Source organism: Phasianus colchicus, chromosome 8 (assembly GCF_987193195.1).
Source record: "Phasianus colchicus chromosome 8, bPhaCol1.hap1.1, whole genome shotgun sequence".
Classification (NCBI taxonomy): Eukaryota; Metazoa; Chordata; class Aves; order Galliformes; family Phasianidae; genus Phasianus; species Phasianus colchicus.
Window position 1 is genome coordinate 16,653,460 of NC_143443.1, and position 18,340 is coordinate 16,671,799.

General features: G+C 44.0%; 1 protein-coding gene across 2 annotated transcripts in view; it reads left to right on the forward strand.

Annotated features, from left to right (window-relative positions):
• Window positions 1–18,340, forward strand: part of LOC116235098 (uncharacterized) — a 114,871-nt gene that overhangs the window by 57,449 nt on the left and 39,082 nt on the right. For both annotated transcript variants that reach the window (XM_090145080.1, XM_090145077.1), the window contains one exon: window positions 11,414–11,542. The gene's annotated coding sequence lies outside the window, so the exon portion shown is untranslated. The remainder of the gene's footprint in view (window positions 1–11,413; window positions 11,543–18,340) is intronic.

Genomic DNA, 18,340 nt, shown 5'->3' on the forward strand with positions numbered 1-18,340 from the left:
AGTCAGAGTTGGTCATTAACAACAACAGATACCTGCTGCTGGAAGAGACTGTCCTACTGTGTCAGTAACAACAAGGTGCTCCTCTCTTTTTTTTTATTTTTCAAGGTAACGGTGTGCAGTGTCTATATTTCAAGCACAGTAAGCTTATTTGAAGTTTCTCTTTGAACAGCAGCATTCCACTTGGGCTGTAAGCAGTCACTTTCTGATACACTCCCAGAAACAGAATTTTGGTCTTTGAAAGATAGAGCTGGTTCTGTAGGTGAGCGTAATGCTGAGGTGAGTCAGTGTGTGCCTCCTAAAACCACAGCATCTTATGCTTTAATGCTTATCCTCAGTACCTGGCAGTAAGAAAGGTGGGAAATTACTCTCTATCTTTCTAGAAATACAAGGTAATCAGCAAATAGGATTTTGCCACCTCATTGTTCATGGATGCAGAGAAAAGCCAAGTAACAGGTAACTCTTCAGTGATACTTGAATGGGGCTCCCTTCTCTTAATCACTCCTGGAGGCAACTGAAATGTCTCTGCAGGCCTTGAGTGTGCTGGGACTCAGGCTTGGAGATTCACCCCAGAATGGTGCTTATTGGAAACATTAGAGAAACATTAGATATTGGCTTCTTAGATGGTAGGTCCTTTGGAACAAACTTCTTCAAAGAACGTCTTTGTTACAGAAGTAAGCAGTCACATAAGCAGGCTGAACATATCCTAAGAAGTCTGTACATGCCTGTGTCTCATCCAGGACATCGTTATTCTCTGTAGTTGTATTACTAGCAAGCTGAATGGTGTAGTCAAAGGTTTGTGTCAAAGGGTCAGAGAGGGTAAATGCACTGGGAATGATAGAGTGTTTCTTTCAAAGACTTAGGAAGCAGACATCACCAGAAACGCGTCTGTTTTTTCTCAGTTGTACTACTTGATTTAGGAAGAGATGCTATCTTTGTTTACGGAACTTACTCTAAAGGATTTTACCAATAGCACAACTGTTAGCTGGGATTTAGTAAGAACTACCCAAACCGAAACATGGCATTAGTGGGAGACTTAAACAAGTAGGGATACCAATTATTAAATCCATATTGTGGCAGATTAATTTCTTGTGTACCTTGTTTCTTAATAATATACTAATATACTCAGCTCTCTCTGCTGTCCTGCTGAAAGTTATGATTTTCAGAATGTGGATATTCATTATTTCTCTATGAAGGAAAAAAAAAAATCTTGTTGACATGAGATAAGCTAGATATTCAAAAACAAGCCAAAAATCATATTTCCCTAGAAGAATATCAGCTTTGGTGCATAAGCGAAGCCAGAGAAGCAGTTTCCTTTTCATAGCTAAGGTTTCACCTTTTTTTATTTTACGCAATCGCACCCAATTTTCCATGCTTCTGCTTTGTACCATCAATAAGTATCTCCTTGTTTGATTGCTTTTTTTCCACTCAGGCACCTTCTATTGTAATGCTGCTGCACTTCAACCACCCCCAGCTGTCCTTCCAGCCTCCCCAAGGCTCTTCTCTGCTGCACTGCCTACAAATCACTGTCACCTGATAGTCTGGAAACTGGAGGCCATCTGTGACCATAGTGACTGCTGATTTATGGAAGCACACCCATCTTTGTTATTATTCATGCCACCTTTTTTGCACATTTTTCCCTTATTTCCTGAATGTCTTGTCTTGGGAACATGGAGTGCAAGGAGTATGGGGTGGGAACTGCCTAAAGCAATGAATATGAGGTGCAAAATAGATGAAGTAGGGCTTTGTGAAAAATATATTGAGAAATAATAGTATGTTTGGAGTAGATACTTGTCAAAACAAGATTGTATCAAATATAATTATAGAGGAGAACATATCTACCTAGCTACGTAGGCCAGAATCACTGATCAAGCTAAAGACTGGAAGGACCATGAAGGCCTCTTGTTACCATCAAAGCCTCTATCCAGCTGAGGATAGCCTTGTGGCTTTGATGTATTTTTCTTGTCTTTCATAGCTCACAGGTTGCAGTTGGCTCCCAGGGCTGAGCACAGCTTTGATGTTTTTGGGACATGTGGCTGGACCCCCAGCACAGTGGCAGAGAACAGGGCCTGGTGTGACAGATTTTTCTGGTAGACCTGTCCTATGCCTCCTCTGACTTGGAGAATTCTCATGAACCTTTATGGCTACCATGTGTCTCTGGAAAGAGGCCAAGCATTTACCCTTTTATAAGCTATATAAAGGCAAGCTAGGAATGTATGTGGTAGTTCAAACGTTTTTCAGAAATGTGCTATATTCAACAACAGGCGCCCAATCCTGCTATTGCTGAAGCAATAGTAGTGTGGTGACATAGTCAGGACAGAATTGCCAAGCTGTTCAGCAAGGATTATTTATTTTTTATAGCCATATATGACGCATTGCCTCTGTCCTTCCTTTCTACATTTTTACATACCATAGCAGCAATCTGAGATGACTTTGGAGGAAACCGGTTTATATAACCACTGATCTGCACTGCAGAAATCAACCTAGCCTTCTTGATTTATTTCCCAAAGCTCTCCTGCATGGTTTCTGTCTTGATTTTCTTGTCAACATGATTTAGTGCATGATTTAGTCTCTGGGGATGCCTTGTGCATTATGTGAAACTGGTGTTACTGTTGTCCTAGCAGACTCAAGCAAAGGGCTGCTTTTTTGTGAAACTGTTTTATGTTACATATGCTAATAATGTCAAACTTCTGAAGGAAAGTCTCCTGAAGCAAACCAAAGCTGCCTTGGCAAAGTGATCTTTCTACTCTTCCTTGTAGTCTTAATGTTTCTCTGTTCACTGCTTTCCCTGATGAACTGTTTTTGGTTTGAGGCTCTGCTGATTAATAGTTTCATCTCACTGCTCTAATTTGAGCCTGCTTTTCTAGCAAGGTGCTGAGCACATGCCATGAGTCAGTGGGAGTGGCTGGTATTCAGCACTTCAACAAACCAGGATGCTTACCTCAGTGCCTCAGTATGGGTCTAGGAGCCTGGTTGAGGCTCCTATTTTTATAAACCAGTGTCATGACATCCAAATATATTAACTGGTGCGTTCTTTGAATAATTACAGCTAGTATTTTTAAAAAAGATGAAGTCACTTGGACAATTTTAATGAGACTTGGGAGGCCGGCTCCTGTGTTTCTCTGAAAACCCTGTCCTGTCCGTTTTGTTCCTAAGCACAGCTTAGGGACAAGAGGAATTTCTTTCCTCTGTGTGTCTGCTGATTATGTGCCTGCTTGCTTAAAACCACCATGCCAGGGTAACAGGGACACAGGGAAGGCCTTAAAATGTGGGAATGGTCAACACAAATAGACTGCCTAACTCTGATTTCAGTATGTGAGTGTGCTGAGCGTGCTTGGGAATGTAAAGGAAGAACAAGGAGGTAACAGCAAGAGTGTGTGAAGCATTCCTCCAAAATGTCCTGCGAATCCTTGGTACCACTGGCTCTCTCTAGTTGCATAACTTGACCCACTGAACATGTCAGAACCTGCAGCTTCAGAGAGCTTTTTGCAGGTGGTGGCTGAGGCGAGGAGCAAAACAAGCCTTTGATAGATGTATGAAATGGTGTGTGTGGAACTGCCCCCATTAAATCCCTGTGCTGCCATGGTGATTTATTGTATGTGCAAACCTCAGAACATGGAAATGGAGCTGTAGCTGTGCTTGCTAATAGCTGGACCTGAAATGAATTAATGCAATGTCATAATTCACTGAAGGAGCTCTGCTCATGTCACAGAACCTGAGAGCATGGTACGAGTGTTTTATCACCCTAGCAGTGAGCAGACAGTTTGTGCTGCAGATCTGTATATATAAGCAAATTTACGCTATATACTGCTTTTATATGCATTGTACTTTGCATTAAGACATAATTTCCGTGGCATCATGCTTCAGATTTACTAAAAAAATGCCATCCAGGTAGTACTTGGGTGAGAGATATCAAGTAATACTAACTTATGCTTTATGAGATAATTTCTTCGTGAACAATGTTTGAGGTTGTTTAAAATCACCTCTCCAGAGGTGTACCTCCCTGCTCTGCCAACCGCTGTGGAGGCTGCTGGGTCCCGAGTTGGAGGGGGGGGGGCTCTTTCTTAGGGATCTCCTGTCCAGCGCTTATATCTTGGTTCTGCCCTCATGATCCATTTCAGTCGGTGTTAAAGCAGTGGTGTCACACAGAGGAGGTAGCACTCACAGTAATGAAAATACCAACCCCACGCAGCACTGTTCTCCATTAGCGGCAATTTCAGAATGGTTTTTCACTAAAGCGTATTTCACTGGAGTGGCTGCAATCCATCTTGGCTGAGAGACAGTCAATAATGTCTAAATGGAAAAGGAACAGCCTTTGCCCCTTGCCTCAAAAACTGATAAATACAAAATGCCATTGACTACTACAACTGCTTGAATAAGTTGAAGCAGCCAAGAAGCTAAAAACATACAGCTGATTGTAAATGTCAGGAGAAAAAAAAAAAAAAGGGAAGTAGACTTATCTTCTGCCATTTCCTTTGGCCATTTTTTTAAAACAATGTCATATCCTCTTCCCTACTCAAAATGACCATGCACAGGGCCAGATGTCTCCAAACCTCTCTTGGCTGAGCATTAGGAGAACTGCACGAGGCCGATGATGTACACAGAAACTGGACCTGGATGGTCTCATCATTCTTGTCACAGCCGCAGCCCAGGCAGAGAAGTGCTGGGGGCGGTGATGTGTGGAGAAGTTTGCCTATGCTGTCTATTACTCATCCATGTTGCTGCGATACATAGAGATTTTCAAGCAGAAAAAAAAACTTGGAAAGCCAAGCTGCATGAAAGCTTGCTTGTTTGCTGCTTCATCTTATGTAATTTTGCTATGTGAGAAGGCCGCCTGTGTCAGAAGGGTTTCAGGACTCCTTTCATGACCCTTGTCTGTGCAGCAGACAGGATGAACAACCAAATGGTACCCCACCCCAGAGAAGGTCTTGTAATCAGCAACAAATGACCAGTATGTCATAGTTGGTCTGGTCTGACAAGAGAAAGGAGAGAGATTTCAAGAGTATTTCCTTCTGTTTTGAGAAATCTCAGACACTGGTCAGCAGCATGTACTGGTCCCTTGAGTAAAAGGCACAGGGCTGAGCACTGCCTTCCAGTTCCCATGTCTGTGGGTGGGATGGCTGTGCTGTAGGGCTAGGCTGGGCACCACAAGCAAGCTCAGCAGCTGTGTAAACTCAGCTTTTCCGTGTTACACACGTGAAAATGTAACATTTGTCGATAAATGGTGTAGGGTAAATGGTGTAGGGACATGGCAGAAGGAAGAAGACTATGGCCAACAAATCTTGAGTGTTGCTGATTCGCAGCCTCACATAGAATGTTTCTGTGCACATCTGTGTCCTTGCACATGTACCTTGTAAACAATGTACAGGTATTTTTAGGGGAAAGATGCAATCTGAAATGTAACATCATAGAGCTCTGCAGTTTAACATAAGGGATGCTCTTTTTCTTACTCTCCTGCTATTTACTTATCAGTTGCTGTCTCAAGCTTTCTAATATTCCAGTGAAGCTTTTATTATGATTTTTTTCCTGATAAAATATTCTTCATTTTTATTGTGTTATAAATCCTAGTTGTAATGTACTCATCAAACCTGTTTTCTCATGCTTTTAGGAATATTTAGGAATAGGTAGGCACTCTCTTCTGTGTCCCGTACCATTAGAGCGAATGCACGATCTAACACGAGAACAACTCTTTGTTCTTGTCTTTTGGTGCCAAAAAGCCCCCCTGTGACTTGGGCAGTTCCGGCAGTTCCTTTACTTCTCATTGCCATTAATCTTGACCATGCCTGTGTAATTCGGCTGCACGGACCTGGGGCCACGTATGGCAGCAAACGTGGCTGACACACACGAGCTGCTGGTTGCGCTGCACAGGGTGAGCAGACCACACACAGGCACGCTTTGGAGGGGCTGTTCCCTTAATATGGAGCAGCTTTGTATAGTCAAGGAGAGGGGGAACACTGCCTCTTGGTTTTGCACAGAAACTGGTTACGTGGTGATTTATTTTACTCTGAGATCTTGCCAGATCTCTGTTGATACTATGCTCCTTGGAATGTATTTTAGTGTGTAGCCTGCTTGAGGTTAACCGCATCAGTTTAACTGGAGTTTCACAAGACAGGGTTTTGGTCTCTCGTTCTTTGAATAAAGCATGCTTCACATAGGTGATGTAAATGTATCTGCACATTCCAGCATGTGTACAAATAACGTTCAGCTGCTTTGAGATGTTCATTTGGTTCCAGCATCTGAGTTGCTTAATTGCGTGGCTCTTCTGGGTTCGTAGTGAGCCTGCTGCAAGAAAGAGGGAACAAAGAAAATAAGTGTGTGCTGATGTAGCAATAAAATAAGTAATTTTTTAACACAGCAAGCATTTAGGGAGTAGAACTTACTGACTTACAATTGATTAATGTCATTGAGGTCAAGAGTTTAGCGAGACTCAAAGTGACACTGGGTTTTGATCTGCCTTCCTCTTGCTACTCTGTCTAATCACAACAACAAACGCAAACCCAAACTTAGAGAGTTGTGGGTTTCATGATGAAGGCTGAAGTTTGTGACCATTTTAGGATGTCATCCAGTAAGAATATAGGAAGCTTGTGCTAAACGTTTTTATGTTGCCAGCAGAGCTTTGCCAAAAATCAGAGTCCCGGTGTTTTGCCTCGACTGACTACAGTCTGTTGGCACATCCCACTTACTTTTTCTTTTTATATGTATATAGCTTTGTCTAAGGTTCCTGAAAACTAAAGTACTGAATTGTCGTTGCTTAAGGTTACATAAAAAATATTGGAATTAATGTATTGTGTGGCATGTCATCTGTGCAATTTCTGTTAATAATAGTGACGTTGATAAGTTGACTTTTCCTTTCCTAATAGTAGTAACCCAGATTAGCGAATGTGTAAGAAGATATTGTTGGGTTTCAGGAATATACACAACTTTATAAACATTTAGAAGAGACAGGAAAAGGAATGTGCAATTTACAGAAGCATGCAGCAGCAAATGATTGAGAAAGAACTTCATTGCTTCCTTAATCTTCTGTGTCTGCTTTGTATACTCCTCGGGCAGTGTGAGTTGGTGTTGTCACACTCATACTTATGAAGGGGCTTTTATCAGTGTAGTCTCTATCCATTAGTTTTCTGAGACAAAGGAAACTCAGGTGCAGGCATGATGTGCAGAAACCCATCAGAGTTTGTAGCTCATATGCTGTGTTGGGTTGGAGCAGCTTTGCCCAGCCTCAGAGCACTGCCCTGTATTGTGGCCTTGCTGGTACTGCTAGTGGCATTAGTATAGCAGTATCTTGAGATCTCTGCCAAAGATTGAATTGCATTGTCTGTTGATTTAGCTGAAGACCAACCTATGAAAACACAGATCACTCCCCTAGTGCCTGCCTTGTACCTGATTTTTCCTCTTTCAAACAAGAGCAGCTGTGCTGCAGTGAATTTGCCATGGCACACTGGTACAGCCCTTGACATGCTTAGGGAAATAAGCCATGTCTTTACTGAGTGTCCCTAGACCTTCCTACATTTCAGGGACCTGGCCTGTGCATATGCCCTGCTGCACAGAGTGTTTGTCCATGCATGAGAACTCTGGTGCAGCTGAACTTTCATGGTGTCCCTGTTGTGTCTGCTTCTCCCTGCTAGCAGAAGGAAAGGCAGGCCTTAAAATGTGTTTGCACCCTGCAGCTCGATCACCTGCAGTAATTATACCTTTGCTTTCTACAGTCAGCTTAGTGACCTTTTTTTTTCTCCGCTAGAATGAAGAGTTGTGTGGGGTTGTTCTTTTCATCACTGCTGAAAAAAATATTGCTAGCTTTGTGCTAGAGGTTTGGAAAACCTCCCTCTCCTTTTCTGCTTCTAGTCTGAGCCTTGAGACTTTTGGCAGTAAAACCAGCTCAGCCTACAATCCTGCTGCTACAACTCAAAGGTATGACAACACATTTGGTAGCATAGTCATTAAGTGTGCTTCTAGCATCGAGTTTCAACACGTTCACAAATATTGCGCCATCAAAAACACTGGCAGCAGTGGCAGGAGGTGTACCTTGAGGTTGAGAGCTGGTCTCCAGAGTAGCCATCAGATCACCATTCTTCTTGCCAAGGCAGTCTTTTTTTCAACATATTTTCTTCTGCAAACCTTTGAAATTTAGCCCCATGCAGCCTGAAGCAGCAGGGCTTGTGTCACTGCCAACAGGCAATCACCATCTCCTCAAGCTATTTCTGGTTATACGAAAAGTGCATTCAAATTATGTTAACATTTGATATTTTCTGCGAACCACATACATGGTCTCTTTCCGATTCTGCTGCAGTAGTGTCTACTGCATCTTTCTCCTCTTGACAAAGACTGTTTTCACCTTGTCAGTGAATGTGTGGGATGAGGAATGGTTGTAGATGTACCCAGATCATGAAGGGATGTGTATCTTCATTGTTTTGAACTACTGGTAAGCTGGTAATAGACATTCTCTATTATACGTAGTTAATTTGCTCTTGCCACCGGGCACATTTTATAGACTTAAGCTGCAGGGAAATAACAAAAATGGATTAAATTTTCTAAGACCACATTTATTACAATCTATTTACTGTAATAGCTAACATTCAGGCAAATTAAGTGTGCAGTGAAAGACGAAAGTAATTTCTTTAATCTGTGTAGCTTCAAGCATCACCAGAATATGATCTTCACAGAAGATGATTTTACACAATGCATTGTGCATGCATGAGCACAATATACATATGCATAAACATACATAGGTTTTCATAGGGTTTCTATGAATATAACTTGCAGACCTGTATTTCTCCATATCTTAGATTGCATGGACTCGTTTAGCTTCAAGAAGAAAAGGCTCTCGGGAGACCTCTTTTTGGCTTTCCAATACTTACAAGCAGGAGGGGGACCGACTTTTTATATGGTCTGATAGAGATAGGACAAGGGGGAATGGCTTTAAATTAGAGAAGGGGAAATTTAGGTTAGATGTTAGGAAGAAATTTTTTTTGTCAGAGGAAGGTGAATCACTGGCACAGCTGCCCAGAGAAGCTGTGAGTGCCTTGTCTCTGGAGGCATTCAAGGCCTGGTTGGATGGGGCACTGAACAGCTGATCTGGTGGGCAGCAGCCCTGCCTATGGCAGGGGCTTGGAAGTGGATGATCTTTAAGGTTCGCTCCAACCTAAGCTAGTCTGTGATATGACTGTGTCAGACTGCATCTATCAGAATTGCTAGTGAACATTCTATCAATGTTCACTATATTACATTGTCATTATATCAATTACTTGTTGAAGAAAAAATGAGTATGCTCCCTGAACACAGTGCTATAAAATGACACATGGCAATGTTCTTAAAATGGTTACCACAACCAGAATGGCAGGAGTTGTACTGGTGCTATAACTGAATGTATTTATTAAGTCCAGCTGTACACCAATTGTGTTTAATGCTTGTGGCATTTACATAATAGACAAAAATCTGTTCCCAAGGTTCTGGGCAGTAATGGCAGTCAGACTGCCTTGGCATGTGAGAGAGTCATTGTTGCAGTCTGACACCTACACCAGCACCCCAGGCTTCACAGCAGTCCCCAGAGCTGTCCTCCTGCAGTGTGTGTGTGCTAAGTGGCACTTGCTCTGTTTGCCTTTGTGCCTCCCATTGGGGTCACCAAGCAAAGGGCTGGCTAAATAAGGAAGCTGCTTTGTTAGGAATGGTCTTGCAACAGTCTGAGCACAGAGACAATATTCCATACACGCTGCTGAAATATCCCCACAGAAACAATGTCAGTCACTGTTTAAACCGGTACATTTTCATACCTGTAATCCTTAGGTTGATAGCTCTATATTTTCCTCCTTCCGCTGTGTTATTACCTGTTTTAAACACTTGCTGATTTATTTGTCATAGGTAAGGTTGGTCCTGATAACAGCCCTCAGACAAAGGCTTTTATACAAATACATTTCTTGAAATGCTGCAATCCCAAAGGAAAGCACTAGGCTAGCAACTAATGGAAGTGCTGGGACTATGAAATAAAACAGATTGTGCCAATGGCTGGAAATGATGAAGGGAGTTCTGAGGGTAATTCAGAGATATGAAAGGACAGATTTCTATTCTGGAATACAAAAAGTGTCTCAGTTTGTGTTAACAGGTAAGATTATGCAGGCAGCATCCAGTGAGGGTTTGCACCAGGGCCTCAGACTGGCACCAGAGAAGCAGGTTTCTGACCTGTGTCCCTAGCTTGATTTTGAACTGTGTGCTGGCATCTGGTTTTCTTTCAGAAACAATGAGCTTTGCTTTCCATCTGAAACCACTTGAAAGCTACAGAGGAGCAGTGACTCCCGGCTTGGTCATTAAGGCGTCCCAAATTAATTAGCAGAAATATTTCTATGTACTCACAAGGTGCATGTCATAAAAATGTGTCTTTTTGATCCTTTGTGAATACGATGCAAAGCACTGACGCTCCCGCAAGAAGTAGTTTGTTCATAATGTATAACAGAGATCCTGGAGACTCAGGGTTTGTTCTTCAGCAATTCTCTGTCATTTGTATAAGTTTATTTCAAACAAATGCTAGCACAATGACATGTTATTATCTAAATAACTCAGAATGTTAGGCATCCCATAAACAGAACTTACTTTGCACTTGTCAGTTTTAAAGCCTTTGTCTGAGATAGACATGAACACAAATGTTCAAAACTCAAGAGTTTTGGTCAAGCAGTTGTCTGACCAGTTTGGTCAACTGCTGCCCCAAACTTTTCCCTTTACTTTTCAGTCAGAAATAAGCGGTGGTTTTCCAGCCTGTGTAATGTTGCTATGCTCAGTTTCTTTACTTTGCAAATGCTTTAGGCTTGCTGTGAGTAGAGGAAGATTCCATCATTGGTTACAAAAGTACAGACAGAAAACAAACTATCTCCTACAGAGAATAACTGCTTTGCTTCTGTCCCAGATTTGGGTTTTCAAGTGCAATTGCTGAGGAGTGAACCTGGCAGCCAGTGCTTCTGTGTGAGGGTCTACAGGTCGGTGATTTGAGGATGGGCCTTGGTCAAGCTTATGTTTACTTGCCTCATTTGTTTCTGAAGGCATTTAGATTCTGCACATCTTTTGGGTTGTTTCCATACCTACCTTTGAGTTAAAAACAGGAGTAAAGAAATACAAAGTTACAGAAATCCTAAAAGAAATGAGACCTTTTCCAGAACTGTTCAATTCAATTTTCATTTAAAATAATAATAATAATTAAAAAAAAGCTGCAGAATCTGGATTGGTGTTTTATCCAAAGCGAACAGCCTTAAATGGTTTTAAATGAAGGGTAAAATCTATCAACACTCATGCTTTTGCTCATCAATTTGTCCATTCCAACAACTAAATCTGTCTGTAAAACTGTTCTTTCAGCACTTTCACTTTTTAGATATTCCCTCAACAACCCAGCTCAGCTTTTCCTACAAGCTTTTAAAGCTGTTTTTTTTTTTTTTAGTTATATTATTTCTTCACTCTCTTTCTTCGGGTGAATGGAGCAAGAAGGAGCAGAAGAGCCCTCCTAGTTCTTCCTTGAGTGGAGGGGAAGGAATTGTCCTCAGCCCGTGACTTTTTTTGCTCTTTTGAGGTAGGAATAATGTGAGATCTTAGAAAGGGAGATTACAGAAAACACGTCCAATTTGAAGAAGGTATTTTTACAGCTACTCAGAGACGTTGCACTGTTTTATGGATTGTTCTGTAGTTTCCTCATTATTGACTTTAAGATCTAGCACACTTGATGCATTGTCCAGCTTTACTTTCCAGCTAGGAAAAGGTATTTTGCTATGTTTAGAGAGAGAGGAAAAAAAATTCTCCCTACTAGTGATTGTTGTTCCCTAGATTAGATCTTATCATTCTAGAGGACTGGCTGTCCCTATAGATTCTGATTTGAGACATAAACATATCAGTGAAAGAAAAAATATGTTGAGGTTTGCTTAAACCAAAACTGTAAATATGCTTAGAGTCTCTTTGTGCTCCTTGAAACACATTAGTCTGTTGTCAGAACTATTCTTCACAACAGGGAGAAATCATTATAATGCATTTATAGAAAGCTTTTTGGGATCATAAGTAATTGCTGTTTGTATGGAAAACCTTATTCTAAGCATTATCTACATCTTATCAGGGAATAAAACATTACCTGTTAAAGTAATGAACTGTGTTAAACTAACAAAGGTGGCTTTGTGTTCCGTGTGCATGTGTTTGTGTGTATGTGTGTTTATTCGAATGACCCTGCACAGCCTGCCAGAGAAGAATCATTTGTTGAAGTTGTTTAATGATTAATTATGCCAGGCAGAAATACATGCTCACGCACTCTGTCACAACTGCACTGCAAGACATTCCTTTTGAGGAAGGATGGATTTCTTGTACATATGGTCTGCGATACTCTCAGGTGAATACAAAGTTTCTTGAATTTCCGCATAAGAAATGGAATGTCTTAGTGGAAAGTGGTATGCGTGGTAGAACCTGCTTGAATTGAAGGGTCTAGAAATATAGGCAGTGCCATAGAGGGAAGTGTCTTGTAAAAGGCTGCATGCAGAAGTGGTGGCGAAGATGGAAGCAGAGCCAGGTCTCTAAAAGATTAGGTCAGTATATCCTCCTCCATATTACCCTTTCCACCAGGCAGAGAGAAGGAACAGGCTGTCATGGTATGCCAGTTAAGGACATGTCAGACTATCTCTCTGTTCAGTAGAGGCTGTCTTGGGTGGCAGAGCCCGCTTGTTCCCTTACCTGGTTCCCAGCAAGAGAAGTGCTAAACCACTAAGAGTCCTCATTCCTCCAGTCAGTTAGAACTGAACAGATACAAGGTTGTCTTTGTCTTCTCTCTCCAGTAAGTCTCCAGAGCAAGTACAGACAGAATGCTGCTTACTTTGCATTTTTGTATCAACATCAACAAGAACCATAGTTTCTTTACTGTGATTCCATTTACATTATGAAGACTAAAGGTATTGAAACTCTGGAGACTCTAAATGGTTTGAAAGCAACTCTGAGTCTTTCAAGGACAGATAAAGGTTGCTCAAAGAACAAGTGCAAATCTTGGTTATTAGGTTTTATGAAGATGAGGCTGTTTTTACCCTTCCTGTATCAACTGGGATGCTTCAGCATTTACCACAGACAATGCTGGAGGCCTCCAATGTTGAAGACTGTGTCACAAAACTGTTCAAGATCGCCTCAGAAGGGAGCCCTTCAAGACAGCATCTTCCCTGTTTGCCTGTGCAAAGTTAGTAGATCCAGGCCCATTCACCCTGACAGTAGAAAGCAAGCATTGTCACTTTTACCCCAGCTATTTACTCAAGCAGAAAACAAAACAGTACAGTTGGGAGAAGGTTGGAAAGAGCTGTCACAGAACAAGTGCACCATGCCAGTAATTTGAAGGATTAAGGATCCCAAGCCACACATACTGAGACAATAGCTGGGGCCATCCTGTTCGCTGGGCCCATGGATTAGAGGGATGGTTCATATGATTCTGGTTTTCTTTTCAACTCTGACTGAACAAACATAGCTTGTGTGCTCGTAAATCCTCTGTTAGCAATGCAAAATACAATACAGTTTCCATTTCACTGCACTCTATGATTTTGCCTTTGGAAAATGTTGCAGCTGTTCTGTCTGGATGCCTTCATGGAATCAGCGCAACTTTGTGTCCGGTTTGAGCAGTGTAATGCTGAGTGGGAGGCCTGGCACTGGTGTACCCACATTGAGGCTGTGACACCAAGAGGGATCCTGTCCAGTTCCCATGTCACCCTGCTTAGGACATCCCCATTCCACCATCTTGCAGCAGTGGGCTGAAGAGAGCTGACATGTGCCTCTTCCTGCATACCTCAGAGGCACAGTTTGGGGAATTTTGTGGTCAATGTGATAAACCACCGTTTTCATGAAAATGATCACAGAAGTCTCACAGACTTCAATAACTTAGGAGTATCTGTGCCTACATACTTATTACATCTGAATATATGTCACTGTGAATGTGCGATTTTACATCTTTTGTATCGCAGCTCCTGCAACCTGTATGTGGACTCAAACACTAGCTGATTCTTGAATGGTCACACTTATCAATTTTTTCTTTTTTTAGTTCATGGTTCAAAATTTGAGTGTAAAGGGGAAAATAACGCAATTGTGTATTGTAGCCAAAGTCTTCCCAGTAAGAAAGATTCTGATCTTCTTTTGATTGCTTTTTGTCTGCGTTGCCCTGTAATCCATTTATCTCTGTTTTCTCATACCAGCCATTTAGCCATTACATTTATCTTGTTTCTGTGAGGGTATTTAGATTAGCATTAAAATTCCAGAGCTCCTGGGTAATGTCTCAGGGTTGCAAGTGTGGTGCAGGCTTTGTGTTAGCACATAGAACAAAGCCTTAGATGCCTGCCTGTTGTTATCACTGGGAAGGCCATTAGGTGCTTGGTGATGGCACCTTTGCTCTCTCTGGCTCCTCGTGGGAGGAGATGGATTCACTTCCCAATGACACAACTGGCCCTGTGACATATCTGCTCTCTCTCATGCTCTTCTCTCCCTGTGCCATCTGGGAAATTGGTAACACAGCAGCCAGCCCTGTGCCTTCTTTAAAGCAGCAGGTGCACAGGTGGGAAGGCATCTCCAAGATGGGACATTCCAGGTGACAAGTATTTGTAGCTTCCAAAGCTCTTAAGAGATGGGCATCTGTGAAGTCACCTTTACAGTTTTACAGTGGTACTGTGCAAAGCCCTCTCCTGTTCTTCAGGAAACTCTGGCTTCTCACAGCCTGTGGTTGGTTTTTATCTGTATGAACTAAATGGTACAGGCTTGTTTTTGAGGCATTTTTGATGGATGTCTGCTCTAATTTAGGTGGGTGTTCAGAGAAGCTCAACAGGCTTTGAGTGTTGGGCTGTATATTTAAGTATGCTTTCACTTGCAGTCCTGCTTTCTCTGTGCTCTGACTTCCAGTTGCTTGCTGCTGGAGGTGGGACACCTGGTGCCATTCCTCAGATATTGGTGCTCAGCTTAAACCACAGTGGTGTCTGCCTCTGCTGCAAGCAGGAAGGAGTCATTTGTGCATTCCTTGGGATCCCATCAAGTCTGTGTACTGATGCAGAATGTCCAGAAAGCAGGTGTATAATCTTCCTAAGGATAGTAGAGGTGTCCATGAACAGTGCAGACACAACAAGGCCCAGAACTTCTTGCCCTGAGGGGTGCTAATGAGGCAGTAGTGTACCGCAGCTTCATTCTGTGTCTCCAGTGTATATGATGCACAGACTTGTTATGCTTAGCACCTATCTGCCCTCTTTGAGTAGCACCAGAGGAGGTTCAGGTTGGATATTAGGTGGAATTTCTTCTCAGAGTGGCAATGCACTAGCACAGGCTGCCCAGGAAGGTGGTGGAGTCACTGTCCCTGGGGGTGTTCAAGAATAGGGCAGATGGAGCACAGAAGGACATGGTTAGTGGGCACAGTGGGGGTGGGTTGATGTTGGACTAGATGATCTTAGTGGTTTCCAATCTTAATGACTCAACAATTCGATGATTCCCTGCGCACAAGCCTGTAACAAAGAAAATATTCTAATTCAGCACTGACATTTCTGGCTCCAGGGACCAACTAGTACGCTTCCAATCCACCTGAAGCCCTTGAGCTAGTCCCTAGAGGCATCATTTCTGAACAGGCAAACAGACCTCACAAAAACTGCCCTGGGCAGTCAGGAGGGATGAGCACTACCATCCACTTGGCTGCTGCCTGCCTTACACTCACCCTGGGCTCTGCCTCTTCTGTGTGCATATGGACATGTGTGCACCCTCACACACGTTCTGCACTTCGGTGAGTCTCTAAATTGAAACTGAGTGCTTCAGGTATTAGGTCAATCCCTGGCCTTTGAATTATCTTCCCAGACTGCTGTTCTTGCAGCACAGGGTGTCCTTTGCAAGGGAGAGGGAGGAATCAGTGGGTAAAATCTCAACAGTTTTTTCTCCTGGATGACATTCAGCCTGGGTAAGGTGAGGGCTCGTGCCTAAGTGGGTTTGGCAGGGTGCCGTAGTTTGTATTGCCCTTCTTGCATTGGGTGAGAGAAGCAGACAGGTGTGGCAGGAGCTCTTGCCCCACTGTTTGTTTTCTCCTCAGGCCAGGTTTCAGCTCTGAGATTTCCTGGCTGGCTGATTGCTCTGCGATTATGGTCACGTTCCTCTCCCTGGGGACTGTGAGAAGCCAAGGGCTGCTCAGTGCATTGCTGCAAACTTCCGTCCCCATCTGGAGGGCAGAACGTCTGCCTTTATGTACATTCATCACCCTGAAATTAAGGACTGTTTCCAGCTGGCCTTCCAAACGGAGCGAAGTTGGGTACCAGACTTCCTTGGCATCTTCTGGCAATTGTAGCTAAAATACTTTTGATCTTTTCTCAGATCAACTGATTGATGTCTGCTTCATTTCTTTGAGCAATTGCTTTGAATTATTTGCAGATATTTTTGATCCATTGGTCCAAGTTAAGACAGATAAGCGAGGTTTCTATAGCTATCAGCATATTGGAGATGAAAAGAATTTGGAAGCAGAGAAAGAAAGAACAGAATTGCAACTGCTGAGGAAGGGATGGCAAGATGACACGGTAGCCTGGGAAGGATGAAGTTCCCTCCCTGTCCACTGCATTTCCTCCGCACACAAAGGAGATCGCTCAGACCCTGCGATGTTAGATCCATTGCTGTGTTTTGTGCACGTGCCGGGCTGGCTCGCTCTCACTTTTTAGAGTGCCTAAGCCGATGCAGTGCCTCTAAGCATTAATGAAACTAACCTGTAGTATTAATCTCACATAACGCAGGGCAAGTGCGGCAGGGAGTTGGTAGGGATTTTCCCTCTCCTCTATTTGATTCCGTTTATTTTTTTCCGGGTGAAGCGTTCAGCAATCTCCCAGTTCTTTCTCCCAGCTTCCTTCGCCTCTCCCCTCTCGCTGTATAACACGCAGTAAATCCAAGGAAGGATGCAGTCCCGTCCCAGCCCCCGAACTGCCTATCAGCTTGCCACCCCCAGCCCACAGAGCCACCCCGTCTTCTTGCGGGCACGCGCTCAACAGGTCGCCGAGGGCCTGGGGCCACCCGCCCCGCAGCGCGGCTCTCTGCTGGGATTCCCGTTCGTTTCGTATTTCCCGCAGCGCCGGGCCCGAGGCTGCTGGGCTGGGCGGAGGCTGCCGCGCCGCGGGCGGGGGGCGGGCGGGGGCGGCGCCCATCGGCCCCCGCCTGCCGGGGAGCAGCGGCGGCGGCGGGGCCGGGAGAGCGGCGCGGGGCCGGAGGAGCTGCGGTGCGGTGCGCGGGGCTGGCGGTAAGCGGGTGAGCTCCGCGCATTTGCCGCGGCGGCTGCGCCGCGGAAATCGCTCTGGCTCCATTTTATTCAATAGCTGTAAGGACGGGGGTTCTCTAAGGGGCCGTTCTACTGCGGGGTAGTGGCCTCTCGTTCTGTCTTTTGGTGTAGATGGTCCTCGTTACGTCGTAGTTTTTGCAAGCTGCTGTTTAAGCCTCGCTGTTTGCAGGTAAAATAGATCGCGGATGTAGAGAAGTAGGTTTGAGAAGGACTTTCGGTTGCTTGTAAATAGGAATATTTCTCCTTCCGTGGGAGTAGGGACAAGAACATAAGGTTGCTTTTAAAATGAAAGGGGACGCACACGGGCACGGGTTCTGTGCCCTTCGGACGCGGCACAGAGCGGGGCCAGAGCTCAGACTCCGCGTCGCCTCGTCCCAGGAGAGCCGGGCCAGGATGTATGCATTACGGTTGTTCATTCATCAGCGGCTGCGGATAATGCAATTACCGAGTCAGCAGCGCACGAGTGCTGCCCTGCGTGCTGCGCGCCGCGAGCGGCCCCGGGTACCGCACTCACTGCGCTTGGGGTGAAGCCGGGGCCGCGGTGCGGGGCCGGGAGCGCTGCGTCCCCAGCTGGAGGGGAGGCTGCCGGCTGCTCTAGGCGGCTGCCGTTTGTATTCCGGTTGTATTTGGTGTGCTACTCTGTAGAGGCGTACATGCCAGCTTCAGGTATTGCCGGTGTCTGTGAATGGTGGATGGCTCAGGTGCTAAGAATTTGCAGTAGTTCTAGTCCTGTCACAGATAGGGCTTCGTTTAGCTCTCTCTTTTTTTTTTATTTTTAAATTTTATTTTCAGTACTGGATTCTGCAGCCCCAGTATGGCCACCTCTCTCCTAAGGTGTCTTGGAAAAGAGAGGGGAAGAAAAAAAAAAAAAGAATCACCGGCATGATTGCCATGGACTTTATTTATTTATTAGGCTATTAGAGTAATGAAGAAAAGCTACACATGCCCTGCTGTGCAGATCTCATTTCAGCAAACTGCCTGAGCTCCTGCTGTTACCCGCGTTTGATTTTTAACCAGTGAGTGCCCTGTGCTCGTGTCTGCTCCGGCTATACCTCCAGGCTCTGAGCACAGCCTGGTGAGGGGTCA